The sequence below is a fragment of the Mauremys reevesii genome, unplaced genomic scaffold (genome assembly GCF_016161935.1).
Source record: "Mauremys reevesii isolate NIE-2019 unplaced genomic scaffold, ASM1616193v1 Contig177, whole genome shotgun sequence".
NCBI classification, from domain to species: domain Eukaryota; kingdom Metazoa; phylum Chordata; order Testudines; family Geoemydidae; genus Mauremys; species Mauremys reevesii.
The window spans coordinates 1-11,570 of record NW_024100801.1 but is presented as its reverse complement, the minus strand read 5'-3'; the positions used below and the strand labels follow the sequence as shown (position 1 = coordinate 11,570).

General features: G+C 54.5%; 3 non-coding genes across 3 annotated transcripts; all 3 read right to left on the bottom strand.

Annotated features, from left to right (window-relative positions):
* TRNAT-UGU lies at positions 1–74 on the bottom strand. Its single transcript has one exon. It is a non-coding gene; the product is annotated as a tRNA-Thr (tRNA).
* Positions 75–1,924: 1,850 nt separating this feature from the next.
* TRNAS-GCU lies at positions 1,925–2,006 on the bottom strand. The gene has a single exon. It is a non-coding gene; the product is annotated as a tRNA-Ser (tRNA).
* A 7,668-nt stretch (positions 2,007–9,674) lies between these two features.
* TRNAI-UAU lies at positions 9,675–9,768 on the bottom strand. The gene is made up of 2 exons: positions 9,731–9,768; positions 9,675–9,710 (listed from the first exon to the last, which is right to left on the bottom strand). It is a non-coding gene; the product is annotated as a tRNA-Ile (tRNA).
* Positions 9,769–11,570: the final 1,802 nt, after the last annotated feature.

Below are 11,570 nucleotides of genomic sequence, written 5' to 3'. Positions count from 1 at the left end.
AGGCACCACTGGGAATTGAACCCAGGATCTCCTGTTTACAAAACAGGTGCTTTAGCCAGCTAAGCCATGGTGCCTGCCTGTGACAACAGCACAGTGTCTGCCCACACCTGACTCCCTGCCATCCCCACTGGGGCCTGACAAGCTTTGCTTGTGTTTGGATTCTGCAAAGCAGAGGAGCAGGTGAGGTTTTCTTTGCAAGGTGTGTGTGTGTGTGTGTGTGTGTGTGTGTGTGTGTGTGTGTGTGTGTGTGTGTGTGTGTGTGTGTGTGTGTGTGAGAGAGAGAGAGAGAGAGAGAATCTTTGGCCAGCTCAGCACTAAAAGTATACTTCAGCAACAATATATAGATCAGATGTGTGAAAACACACAACGCTCCTCGGTCGGCAGTTTTGGCTGGTGCACACACTGCAATAACACATCTGGCGACAAATTGCCCTGTTTTGGTGACAAAATAAAACCACCTCGACGAGAGGCCTAGTGCTTTTTGCAGCAAACTTAAAGTGACAAATGTCAGTGTAAATGCTGCTGGTCATTATATCACCATAACTGGCCTCCACCAGTATCCCACCATGCCTGCCGTGAACTCACCTGCCCTGCATTCCTGCTACAGAGCCATGGGCCCCTCCCCTTTCATAGCTCCAGAAAGTTCTGACAGCTGAGCCACTATCTAACCGGGATTAGCTTGATAGAACTGCATTGCCAGCCTAAGCCATGTAATTACACCAACCTAATTTTGTAGTGTAGACCTGTCCAAAGAATCACACACACACCTTGGGAGCAAAACTTCATCTGCTCCTCTGCTTTATAGAATACAAACACGAACAACACTTCTCAGGGCCCAGTGGGGATTGGCAGAGAGTCAGGTGTGGGCCATCTTTATCCCAGGAGAGATGGACTCTAAGGGTACGTCTCCATTGCAGTGTAAGCCCAGGTGTGGCACGCTGTGCTCAGAGCAGCACCTGGAAGCCCCATATTCACCACTCTCATATAATGATGACATGGTTTGTTCAAAGTCTGCCTTGTAACGTATCATTTCAAAAGTCTTGATCTGTTGAACATTAATATCGTGTTGGATTGTGTGTGCTCGCATTGGTTGGGAAGTTATGAAGTTTTGCTCTGTGTGTGTTACTGAGATATGTTATGAGGTTGGGAAATGCCCCCCACCAGCCTTTCAGGTGTGACAAGGGAGGAGCCAGACTCGCTGCTGGCCCATTGAAGGGATCCACACTCCCAAGGACTAGCCCAGGAACCGTGTACAATGCAGACGTCTCCGAGATAGCACAGCGACAATGGACACTGCTTGAGTTACATGGTAACAAAGGAGCTTCCTAGCAAGTTGGAAGAAACTATGAAAGAGGGGAAGAGACATCATGACTTGGCCTCTCTCCCCCACAACTCAGCAGCTGGAAACACACCTGGAGGACAAAGACTGAACTGAACTGACTCAGAAATCAGAAGAGAATAATAACAATAATACTTGCAAACCAAAGTCCCCAAACAGACTAGTATTAGTTTTTCAGCAGAAAATTTTCAGTTTGGGGAATTTTGTTTTCTCAGTCAGACCTTGCCAAGGGAAGCAGGGAGAAAATGTTTGAGTTGCCTCCTTCAGAACAGCTTGGCCTAGACACTAGCTCTGGTTCACTGCTCTGGCCTTGCTCGGGTTGAGGGTATTTTAATAATTTGGGCAGGTCCCAGGGTGTTTGGGGGAGAAGATGAGGATGTTACCTCTTGAGATAAAAACTAAGAAATACAGCACTAGAGAATTTCTTTTTTAAAGAAATCTGGGATTTAGACATTTTATTTAAAGCAAGGGAGTTCTGAGTTTCTGAGAAGGTTTTTGTTTGCAAGAAGCAAGATTGTTTGAGCTGTCATTGTACCAAAGGGGGAGATGGTTGTCTACAAAGGAGGGGTGAAAACTAAATGCATCCGATGAGGATGGGATTTGAACCCATGCATGCAGAGCACAATGGATTAGCAGTCCATCACCTTAACCACTAGGCCACCTCATCTGAGCTGTTAAAAAGGGACAGGAGGAGAAATCTAAGGCCAGCAGAGCTAGGGACAATAAGGAGTTTTTAAATACTACGCAGAAGCAGGGGCTGAATGAGCTCCCCCCTCACATCTAGTGAGGAGCTGGGGGAAAGACTTCAGGAACAGACCGTGTTTGCACAGACACACCTACTCTGCCTAGGTATGCAGCATGATGGGGCTGCTTTCCCAAAATGACCAGTTTCGGCTGGTGGTGGGTTACAAATCACTTTAGGATTCAATGGAATGAAATGTTATTATCCTTCCTGCATGAGTGAAGGGCAGCAGAACATACCTAGTCCGTCCTGATGGAGAGCTGGGTGGGTGAGGAATAGCTTTTATTGGACTTCATAGAAGTGATTGAGAACATCACCCTAAACCAGTGGTCCCCAAACATTTCACTCTGTGCCCTATTATCCATGGCTGTGGCCCCTTGGAAGCCGCAGTCAAGAACTGAGGCTGGGAGTGGGGCTGTTGCTTGCTGGGGAGAGGGGTGCAGACAGGGGTAAGGGGGTCGAGGCTGAGCTGGGAGCCAGAGCCCCAGGCTGACGTTGGGGTTGGGGAAGAGCTGGGGCAGAGTGGGGCTGAGTGTTGCTCCTCCATGGGGCTGGCTCAGGCCCTGAGGTGCCCCCATGAATGTTCCTCTGTGTCCCCAGGAGTCATGCCTCACATTTTGGGGACCACTGAACCCTACTCGCTAAGCAGGGGCTAGTGATGCCAAAGCCCAGGAAAGGGAGAACAAGTGCGGGCCCCAGCACTGGAGCCACGTGAAGGGGCTGCAGGAGAGGGGCAATGGCTGGTGGCACAGGGAGTTAAGGGCAAAGGGGGCACAGGAGGGGCAGGAGTTAGGGGTGAAGGAGGTGCAAGGGGTGGGAGTGCAGGAGCTAGCGGTAAAGGGGGAGGGGATCGTCCAGGGCAGTGGGAAGTGCCAGCATGCTTTGCCCAGGCACCATTTTCCTAATGCTGGTCTGAGCAAACAATTGAAATGACCCTGCAGTGAGACCAGAACCATCGTGTAGAAAGCCCCTTTGTTAAGTGGTGGTGGCTGAGGGCTTAGGGAGATGGGTTAGAAAGCAACAGGCGTCTTTCTGTGGAGGTTTGATTCTGCCTGTTAGGCAAGGCTGGTGTGTGGTGTCTCCATGGCTGTACTTTCAGTGTCTGATCTGCCACAGGGAGCCAATCTAGACATATTCAGAGGCTCTATGCCAGGGTTTCTCAAATTCCTTTCACTGCAACCCCTTCTGCCCCAAAAACTTACTCCATGGCCCTGAAAGAGGGACCAGGCCCTCCACACTGGGCAGAGGCAGGGAAGACAAAGCCTGAGCCCTGCCCCAGTTAGGGAGGGCAAAACCAGAGCTTGAAGGATTCAGCCCTGGGTGGTGGGGCTCAGAAATTTGGCTTCATCCCCAGGCCCCAACAAGTCTAATGCCAGCCCTGCCAACCCCATTAAATCAGGTTATGACCCACTTTGGGGTCCTGACTCACACTCTGAGAACCACTGCTCTATGCTGAGGGGAGAGAGTTTTCCTGGGGTGTAGTTAATCCACTTTGCAAGAGGTGGCAGCTATGTCACTGGGAGAAGCTATATCGGTGGGTGTGCAAGCTGTGGTGTTTGCCACATTTAAGAAGTTTAATCAAACCCCATTTTTAAAACCACCTGTGGTCTGGGAATGGCAAAGGAGCTCGATGAATCAGGGTTTGTCCTTCAAAGTCCTGAAAATCACGATTCCCTACTCAGGTCATTGTGGGGGTATAGCTCAGCGGTAGAGTGCTTGACTGCAGCTCAAGTGATCCTCAAGTGGTCAGATTAGATGCTCTAATGGTCTCTTCTGGCCATAAAATTGACTAATTTCTGAAAAGGTGAGTGTAGCATTGGGAGCAGCGTCTGATGTTTTCCTGTCTAGCCGGCTTGCTTCCTAGAACGGATGCTTCTTGAGTGGGGTGATCCACAGGGAGTAGCTCAAGCCTCCAAAGTGCCTGGGCAGGGGCAGGACATTAGCACAGCAAGGGAGGGGTGTGGCAGTGACATCACAAAGGCCTTTTGCAGGACCTCAGACTATTGGTCAAAGGTGGTGGGGAGGTGGTGACCTCACAGAGAGATGCTGACATCAGCCAGGCAGGACAGGGGCGAGGGGCCAGGGAAACCTCAGAGACCCCTGTGGCTTTGCTTCAGCAAGTCTCCTTCTCCAGGTCTCTCTTTGAGGACTGAGAGAGTATTCGGGTTCACGGACGCGAGCGCCAGGAGGAACCTCTTTCGAGTTTTCTCTTTCCCTTTTCCTGATTTTACTAGAAAACAGCCGTCCCTGTTTAGAAGGTAAGAGCCTCCTCAAGATTTGAAACCTGTTCAGTCTGATCCATCTGGTGACCGTTGAATTATAGGCATGGAAACCACGAGCTTAAGGAGGCAGAATTTTATTCTGCACATGGGATTTTGTCCCTTAGAATCACTGGGGTCATTGGGGTTTGTCCTTTTTGTTTCACCTTTTCGTCCATCCCTCCTTTCTCTTTGTCTCTTGCTTCTTTTGTCCTTTCTCCTGTTCCCCTCCCAAGACCAGGAGGTGTGTGTGTGTGTGTGTGTGTGTGTGTGTGTGTGTGTTATGGGGGAGCAGTGTGGTTTTTCCCCGTGTAGCCAGCACCAGACCTGGCACCACCCCCAGCTCTGCCCCCTTCCTGCCACTGCATCCCCATCTCACCTCCTGACCCTGGCTGGGCACCCCCGGCTCCTCGTAGCAGGGGGCTGTGCAGGGGGGTCTCCTTGCACCCATGAGTGGGTGTCTGGTGGGTGCCGTCACCTCCGCCAGAGACCCCCAAGAAACTCACTAGCTTCCTCCGCATGTGGGGAGGGGCTCCTACTTTCTGTCTTGAGGGGGAGATTCCGTGATGTCAGAGCCTATGGTGAGAGGGGTTTGAATCACGAGTCTGGAGTGGCAGGGCAACCCCCTCCCCCAGTCAGATTCTGCTAGGGGGCTGGGCTGGGATCTGTAGGGCGGGAGACACAGAAAAAAGCAGCCGCCACAATGGAACCCAGGAGTCCTGGCTCCCAGTCCCCCTGCTATGACCTCTAGACCCACCTCTGCTCCCAGAGCCAGGGATAGAACCCAGAGGTCCCTGGCGCCCAGCCCCCTCCCTGCTCTGACCACTAGACCCCACTCCTCTTTTAGGCTCGCTGCCTCTTCTATCCACCCAGGCCACCTGTCCATCCCTTTGCTGCAGGTTTCTGGGGTGTCACCCCTGCTCTGCGCTCCCCCAGTGCAGCCCAAGGCCTTTCCTCCCCCCAAGCACACATCCTCTCCCCCCTCGTGCTGGATCGTCTGCTTGGCCCCCTGCCCCCTCTCGGGATGCACTGTGCGGCGTGGCTGGGGATTGTGCAATGGCCCAGCACCAGGCAACACAGAACGTAAACCACAGACCCTGCCCTGCCCCACCGCACCGGAGCTGCCTTCCGAGTACATTGGAGCCCAACGCCCTGCACCTGTGCCCTCCTGCCCCACAAGAGGGTGAGCTGCAATCCCCACCATGCTCCGCAGAGGGGAGAAGGGTCAAGCCAACCAGCCCATTTAGGATGGGGGAATCAACACCCTTTTTTCTGCACAGCCACTGACCATCAGCAGGATTCCTCCTCCCTCCTGTGCCTCAGTGCAACTAAATCTCCACACTTAGACAGCCGGTCCATCCGCTGCACCCCAATCCCCCATGCCTGAGCCTCCCTGCCAAAGCCCTGCATCTGGCTCCAGAGAATTAAGTCTCACATCTCGCAGGGAACTTGACTTCTGTGCCCAGAGAGTCTCAACCCCCCTCAGTAGATGACCTGAGTCTGAGAAACACAGTGTCCGTCTTCTCTAAAGAAGTACTTGGAGAGACTATATGTGACCATGTGGCCTAATGGATAAGGCATCTGAGTCTGGATCAGGCAATTGAGGGTTCATGTCCTTTCGTGGTTGTGCTTGTCCAGTTTTACCTTTGGGCTGAAAGTCCTGCTCCTTCGGGCTGGAACCTCTTCTTGGCCGCTCAGGCCAATGCTCTGGCTTCAGCTAGAGCCCCGGGAAGGAGTTGGGGGTTGGGTGTCACAAAGGCTGGGGCATGAGCCCCAGGTGCTTCCAGTCTCGCCTTTGCCCTTCCTGACTTGCCAAAGAAACTGGCGGCTGCCCGGCAGAGTGTGGAGCAGTTTCCTCTTCCAAGTGTGCGCCTGTCCCTGTGCTGGAGGGGGGTTGCTACATAGCCCCTTGGGAGCCTGGGTGTTTCTCTGCTTCTCGCCAGCTGGGGAAAAGCCTCTTGGGGAAAAATCTCCTGCCCCACTGCAAAAGTGAGCACCGTGAGTGGGAACGGTCAGAGGCCCCACTGGGGCTGGCCCTCCTTTCCTACCATCTTCTGATGTTGGCCACAGAGCATCAGCAGCCGCCCCACATGCTGATCTGTGGGTGGCCTTCAGTGGGTGTTTGGCATGGCAGGGAGCAGGCTGGCCAGGGGTCTTTGTCGCTGTCTGCTGGTCACGCATAGGCATGGTCCTGCCCTCCTCTGAACAGCCAGAGTGAGTCTGTGCTTAGAAAGCAGAGACACAGGAGACTCAAGACAAGAGGGTGAGAAAGATTGAGAAAGGGCCTATGCAGACAGCCCACACCACAGGGACACTGCCTGGTGAAGGGATGGAGGCAGTTGAAATGTGCTTGGGAGGATGGTGATGAGGGATTGAAAATGTTGGACTCAGTGAAAGATGAGACCAAATGAGGGAAGCTGAATGGCAGCTCCACGGAGGGTCATTGTGATCAAACACCCCACCCATGGGCACCTCGAACTGTGCTAGACACAGAGAAAAGGCAAAGAGGGATCCAGCCCCTGAGTGATCCTTCTGGGAGAAGAGCCCTGGATAATTAGGAGGTGGGTTGGGAATGGAGGAAGGTCCCTCAGGACGAGGAGAGAGAAAGGCCTCAGAGCTAGGGACACTAGGCAATACGAGTGAAAGGGCTTCACACCCTCCAGCAGCAACAGCTGAGGGCTGCAGGTTCGGCCTGAGATCCCTGGGAATGTCTCCATCCCCATCTGGGGTTGGTTTAGATTTAAACAATGATGCAGCCTCTGCTCCTGAGCAAAAGCACCGAACCTCGGTAGAAGTGGGGAGCCCTGAGGCCCTGCCCTTCTCCATGGCCCCAACTCTCTTCTTCCCTGGAGGCCCTGCCCCAAGCCAGGACAGACGCTGAAGCAGGGCCATGGTAAAGCCACCTAGGAGCCCCAGCCACTATGGGGAGCTCCAAACCCTCCACCTGCCCTGGCTTAGGCCGGGTGCCGAAGAGCCTGTGGTCATCAGCTGAGGCAGCCAGGAATGCAGCTATGAGACAGCCCAAAGGAGGAAGGCATCTCTAGCTGACTCTCAGGTTCAATAGCATGGGGCCATCTGGACCAAAGATTTCCTTGAGTAGGCATTAGTAACCAAGCAGGAAGGAAAAGAGAGACCTTTGTGCGATGAGGATGCTGAGCAGTAGGGCCTCTGGGGCTTCGTAGCAATACAACGCGGCTCCAGCAGATCCTGCCAAGCTCTGAACTGGGACTGTGAGAGTCAGAGTCCTGAGGGCCGACCATCACCCCACGGGACCAGCTGGCTATGGGTTTTCTGCAGAACACCTGTGACCACTAGTATTCACAGGGCAGACTTGTCCACTGCGCTCCTTGGTTCTCTCCAGCTGCTCCCTCCCTCGAGACCCTGTCTCCTCCCCCATCTCTAGTTCTCGTCTCTGCTCTCACCTCACCCGCTTTGTTTGCTCAGGGACCTAGCCCCACATTGCTGTGCTGGCCACGATCCCGTTCAACCTTCCAGATCGGCTGGGCCAGGAGCACATTCCCAGGTGGTTCTCCCCTAGGTAGAGAGCAGTGATGGCTGGTGTGTCCTCACGGGAAACCAGCTCCCAGAAACAGAGCCAGGAGCTGGTCCCAGCGCATCCCCCATCCGCTGCGAGGAGAGAAAATCACCCCCAGCCCGAGGCCCAGCTGAAAAGCGCTTGCTGAATTACAGGCTGTCTTGGAAGCCCCCTGCACTGTGCTGGGCCCACAAATCCATCTCCCCAGCCACAGGGGGACGTCAGTGTCACCGAAATCAGAGCCGGGGGGAAGGGAGCAGACGGGGTTAAACCCTGTGGTGCTTATGGCCACCACAGGCATTGGCCTCCCCTCAGGCAGGGGACTCACAGGCCCTGGATCCCCTGCACCCTACAGCCTGGATCTCTGACACCCCAGACCCAGCTGGGGAGCTGCTGCTGCAGCCCTCTGGGGAAGCAGTGGGAGCCACACTCGCCAGTGGCAATAGTTCAGAGGTGGCCACAGACTCTGTGACTCAGGCAGATGGGGGCTTGGCTCTGTATCTCCCCCAGCAGGAAGAACAGAGGCTCAGGGGGGCACAAGAAGGGGCCAAGGTGACAAACAGGAACAGGGAGATTTTCTTCTGTTGCACCATCAAAATCTCATCCCTGGAAAGCTCCAGCAGGGGAAGCTCAGCCCACCAACCCTCAGTGAGCTCCATAGATACAAGGCCGTCCTTACTCATACATAAAACCATGCAGCTGTAGGGCGCCAGGAAATGTGAGGCACCAAATTGCCCCAAATTTCTGGTGCCCCACGCAGCTGCGCACTGCTCCAGTGGCCAGCCTGATCCCCGGCTGCCTGAGCCGGCCAGGAAAGCTGCCCCTGCCTCTGCTCTGCCTCTTCCCACAGCCCCACCCCTGGTCTGCCCCAACCCCTCTCTTCCCACCCCTGCTCTACCCCATCCCCGCACTCCGCCCCTTCCCTGAGCTACATCCCGGTGGATGGCAGGAGGATCAGGCGCACCCGGCACTCACCGGGCGGAAGTGAAACGACCTGGCCCCAGCCTGCTCTGCTCCACCAGCTCCCAGCCGCGCCACTGGTGAGTGCTGGGGGTGTTTTTCCCCAACCCCAAGTGCCAAGGCCAGGAGCAGAGGCAGCAGGTTGGATCACCCACTTCCCGCCGCCCCGTGAGTGTGGGTCGGGCCTGCCCTGCAATTACCGGGCGCGGGAAGTGGAGTGACCTGGCCCCAGCCTGCCCGCCTGCCAGCTCGGGCTGGGGGACAGGGGTGCTGTTTAGGGCACCAAAATGTCTAGGGACAACCCTGAATAGATCATTTTCCCACAGGGACCGATGGCTGTTAGAATAGAGAGATTCAGGCTGCCTGCACAGGCCTAGACTTTCAGAACTGCGGTGTCAGAGCTGGGAAGGGGGACACTGGGGAACAGACTCTGTCGGTCTATAGAGATAAGCCCGACTGGTGTGAAGGGCTTCGGAATCTGCTTGCTGGGAAACTAACCCCAGTAAACATCCCTTTGTCTGCGCTTCCGACTTCTGGTCTTTTGCTGCTTGCTGTCTGCGTGACTAGAGCCAGGGAAGTGGGAAGCCTCGAACAATGGCTCCTTGCTCCTCTCCCTCCAGGCTCAGGGGTCAAGGATGGGCAGGACTCCAGGCTCTGCTTGAGGGATCCTGGCACAGGGGCTGGGGGGGAGAGAAAGGATTGTAGATTCTGACCTGTGCTCTGGAGAGGAGGTAATAAGTGAAGGGGCATTTTTGACTCCTCCTCAGTGTCCCAGGGCTGGAACTCTACATTCCACAGGGGCAAATGAGGGGGTGATGCCACTTGGCTAATGAAAACCAGTGCTCCAGGTGAGACTTGAACTCACAACCTCAGCATAGCTCCTCTCAGCACTGCCCTATAAGTACTGTGCGCTAACCAATTGCACCACTGGAGCACCTGTTAATTATCATTCTCCGAGACCCCTAGGTTGATACAGGTGAGGGGTGACCCCAAAACATTCTCAGTGGGGCTGAGAGCAGGTAGCGACAAGTGTTGGTACTTGGTGGGGTGGATCCTTCTGAAGGGTTCCAGGCCCCATTTGACCCTTTTGTTCTTCCCTGTGTAATAACAGAGCTGGTTAAGACTCAATGGAGAGTCTTGCTGCAGACCAACAGAGCTGAAATCACTGATAACCAGCTCTAAGCATTAGTCCTGCTTTGGGACAGTGTCTCTCATGCAAGGAACTGCCCAGTCTGCGCTAGCAGTGAGGCTCCCTCACTAACAGCTGAAATCAGGGAGAGCTCTGTGACGTGCAGGGCCCCAGGGGTGCCTGAACAGGGGGGAACAACACCCCAGGGCTTTTAAAAATGGGAGGGCTCTGCCTTGCCACTTTGTAATGACCGTAAGGGTGAGTGAGGGGGGGAGGGGACGGAGAGCAGTGAGCGGGAGGCGGGGTCTTGGGGGAAGAGGCAGCGTAAGACTGGGTCCTGGGAATAAGGGGTGGGGCAGGGCGTGGCCTCGAGTGGAAGGGGTGGGGCTACGTTTGGGCTCTGTGGCTGCTACTTTTAGGCAGGGCAGTGCGGGGGCAGTGGGGCACTTTGCCCCACAAGCCCTGGCCAAGAATCCCTCCCTGGCTAGAGGCGCCTTTTTAATTTTTACTCACCCGGCAGCAGTCCGGCCTGGCAACACTTCAGCGGTGGGTCCTTCAGTGCTGCTGAAGACGCAGAGCGAGTGAAGGACCCGCTGCCACTGAAGACTCGGACGCCACCCAGTGAGTACAAGACGCCACAGCGGGTGGCACCTTTATGTCTGCTCCTCGCTTGCTGCAGGCCCTGAATCCTCTGGGCGGCCCTGCTTTAGGCGCTACCTGTTCTGCCTCCTGGTGGGACCACAAGGTGTCAAATGGTGCCTGGAACCATTAAGAAGGATCCACCCCACCGAGTACAACACTTCTGTCGCTACCTGCTCTCAGCTCCACTGAGACTGTTTTGGGGTCACCTGCCTGTATCAGCCTAGGGGTCTCAGGAATTGTAATTAACAGGTGCTCTAGTGGTGCAAATTAACAGTTAGGGCACGCAGTACTTACAGAGCAGTGCTGAGAGGAGCTATGCTGAGGTTGTGAGTTCAAACCTCACCTGAGCACTGGGTTTTCATTGACCACATGGCATCACTCCCTCATTTGGCCCTGTGGAATGGTAGAATTCCCAGCCCTCTTGGGACCCTGAGGCAGGGAATAGTCAAAACACCCCTTCACTTATTACCTCCCTTCCAGAGCACAGGTCTGAACCTGCAATCCTTTCTGCCCCCTCCTCCTGCAGCTCCCTGTGCCAGGATCCGTCAAGCAGAGCCTGGGAGTCTCCCTGCTCCTGGCGCTCTGGTACTGGCGCTGACACAGACTAAGTGACAGGGACAAAACACTCAAATCCCCGCTCGGGTGAAGGGGGAGTTTGTTTGTTTTTCAAATTTGTCGTTGGTACATTTCCAGGCCTGGGAATGTCCCACAACAGCATTGAATGAAGCTGCCTGCAGAACAGTGACATTGCACAGAGCTCCTGTGAGGAGGGTGGGAATTAGTGTTACCTTTGGAGGATCGTTTAAAATGAGCTCAGAAGACAAGTGTTTGTTCCTGTTCATATTTCACCTTCAGGTGTTATGTTGAGGATCTTAGTATATTTTTTGGAATATTAATAACTATCTCCTCGACTTTATTTACTCAACTTGAAAATTGATACTACTTATTTTGCATCTCCTGTGAAA